The sequence below is a fragment of the Alligator mississippiensis genome, chromosome 2 (genome assembly GCF_030867095.1).
Source record: "Alligator mississippiensis isolate rAllMis1 chromosome 2, rAllMis1, whole genome shotgun sequence".
Lineage (NCBI taxonomy): Eukaryota > Metazoa > Chordata > Crocodylia > Alligatoridae > Alligator > Alligator mississippiensis.
The window spans coordinates 19,819,476-19,822,347 of NC_081825.1; the positions used below are offsets into that span (position 1 = coordinate 19,819,476).

General features: G+C 45.5%; 1 non-coding gene across 1 annotated transcript; it reads right to left on the reverse strand.

Annotated features, from left to right (window-relative positions):
* Positions 1-463: 463 nt before the first annotated feature.
* TRNAR-UCG (transfer RNA arginine (anticodon UCG)) lies at positions 464-536 on the reverse strand. Its single transcript has one exon. It is a non-coding gene; the product is annotated as a tRNA-Arg (tRNA).
* Positions 537-2,872: the final 2,336 nt, after the last annotated feature.

A 2,872-nucleotide genomic window follows, 5' to 3' on the forward strand; every position in this document is an offset into this window, starting at 1 on the left:
AGTGCTGGGTGCCAGACCCAGCCCACAGGCCAGGGGTTGAACAACCCTGCTCTAGATCCATCCAGTGCAATGTTCTCGCTCTAGCATCCACTTCTGCCACTGTCAGAGACCAGAGACTGGACTATATGAGCCATTGGTCTGACCAGTATGGCACTCCTTATGTTCTTATTTTGTCTCAGTCAGAATTGTACTGTCAGAGTCCTTAAGGGGGAAGGAAGAGGTGCTATCATGCTTGTTCCCTTTACACCAAAGAGCCCAATCTCCCACCTATATGATAGGAGACCCAGGCTCAAAGCTCTCATTCTCTGCCTGATTTGGAGCAGGAATCTGAAACCAAATCAGCCCTTCCAAATACCAGGAGGCTATTGTGGGGCAATGGTCTTAGTCCGTTGAAGCTCTTCATAGTTTCATAGTGTTTAGGGTCAGAAAGGACTGAACCCCTGACCTGGACAGGAATGAAAAGCAACCACAGAGGGACTTGAACCCTCAATCTCCTGATCCGAAGTCAGATGCCTTATCCATTAGGCCATGTGGTCTTCTGCTTTGTACAAAATTTATTGAGTCTAAGTGATAGAGAGAGATAAGCCTGGTGGTGAGACTTGGGTCCTAGGCCCTGCTCCAATGAATATGTAAGTATTTTAAGCAAAATGGAAGAGTTTCTTTAGGCATAGACCCATCCCAGCACGGTCAATAGCGTACTGGGGGAGGCATTTGCCCAAGCATTTGGGTACAAATCCCTGCAGCAGATCAGGCACAGGAGAGAAGAACTGAACCTGGATCCTCTGCATCCCAGGCCACTGCCCTAAAAACCCAGCAATTAGACATGGACACACCACTTCTCATTTTTCCCCTAGAAAGGGCTGACTTATCTTAGGCTCCTAACTATGGAGGAGGGCTCATGGCCATGAATCCTAAGTACAACAACACATCTTCCTTCAGCTTGGACTTGGGCTCCTTACTCCCTGTACCCTAGGCTCAGTGTTTCTTACTGACTAGCTTACACAGCACCCTGGCCAGTACGCTGACTTCTGCCAGTCCTACTCCGAGAGGCCTAACTCTCCCGTGGAGACCTCAAGGCTCATTGAAATCAAATCCTAATCAGACTTTTGTCTGGTCTATATTAGCACTTACACAATTAAAAAACCTGTAGTAACATGGGCATTGTGGGGTTAATGAGGTTATCCAGAATACTAAGGGCCTGAGCTATGCTTCACCTCTTCCCTACTTCCCATTTAGTCAGTAGGAGTTATTTTCTCCATCTATTTTTGCAATGCAGTTAAAAGAAAGCAGCTCACAGTCCTGTAAATACAATTTCGTCTGGGTTGAATTAAGCACTCCGGGCACTCTGGGAAATATAGTCCTGTAGAGCAACAGCAGAGTTTGCTGCTGCTGAGGGGAGATATCACTCCAGCAAAACACTGAGGTGACATCTCCCCTCTGAAAGAGCAAACTTCAGCCTCTGCTCTTGCATGCTGCCCACTGCTGGAGCCTCTGGAGCTAGAAAGCAGAGGGAAAATGGGGAGACAGGACCACCCCAGCTGCAGTCCTGGCCATTTACGCCTCTGAGGAAAAACAGATCCATTTACCTCATTGTCTGTGACAGTAAAACTTCCTTACCTTACACAAGTTTTACAACCCCAGACACCATCAGATAAACGTTTAAATGACTTGCTTCATAAAGCGGTAGGCACTGGAGGCAAACATTGCTGTAGAGCGCTAGATAAGGCGGCAAGGTAAAACTACTAGAGGCAGTACAGGAGGCAGAGGCGTCTGAATATTGCTCCTTTGAAAATGTCTGAAAGGATGTGCTGCAGAACAAGCTGTTTTGTAGGATTAATAATTGCACGTTCCAAAGTTAATAGCTGGCAGCCGGGAACATGACCTGGCTGAAAATGGCAGGCTTAGAATATGCAACAGCAAGAGCATACAAGAACTGGCAGGTAGAAACACAGCGAAGAGCTTACAAGAACTGGCAGGTAGAACGGGGACAATCAGACTGGCGCAATACGCCGAGCAGCTGGAAAGACCTGCAGCTCCTGAACACTGTTCTTGTTCTGGAGGAGTTCATTTTGGTTAATAATCGGCCATTGGTATCAGCCAAAAAAATCTTTATGGATGCATCCCTACTTAAAATCACTAAGCATCAAATGTCTGGGGATTGGACACTTACCTAGAAATTGCAAAGGTGCTATCAAATATCATCTCAAGACCAGGAAAGTAAATTCAAAAGACCAGAGGAAAAGGGGGAAAGAGGGACAGAAGGTACAGAGGAGCAAACTGCATCCTGTGTATTTGTCTAAAGGGGAAGAAAGTGGGACCATACTTAGTCTCTACCAGTGGACATGAATGCAGGGCCTTCAGCTCTTGTATTCCATGTCTGTACATATAAGCAATGCAAACCTGAACCAAGTCCAGCAGTAAATGCAGAACTGTTCCTACATTCCTACACTGGAGAATGTCTTTTGGTGATAGGCTCTCTGCTTGTCTCTATAAAACATAAAAGCCAAACAAAAAATATAATGATCCTACTGGTTCAGGGACAAAGACGAAACCTGATATGTATTAAATGGTTGCGAGGACTAAAACTGAACTGGGAGGGCATTTCAAATATATCCTTAGCAAAACACTAGGAAGTCCTGGACAAATACTGAGCTGTTTGCAAAGAAGGGTTGTGAACCTGGGAAGATGTAACACCCAGGATTTATACCCAAAACGTCTGAAAACAAAACAATTTCCTCCTGCCCTCAGACAAAAGTTCAAAACTGAGTTAGGCAGAGGACTGTTATTTTTCCAGTAGTCGTCTGAAGGGCTATGTGTATAGCATGCTAGATTAAACTAGACAAGACCACTGATTGACACCTGCAGTGATTCA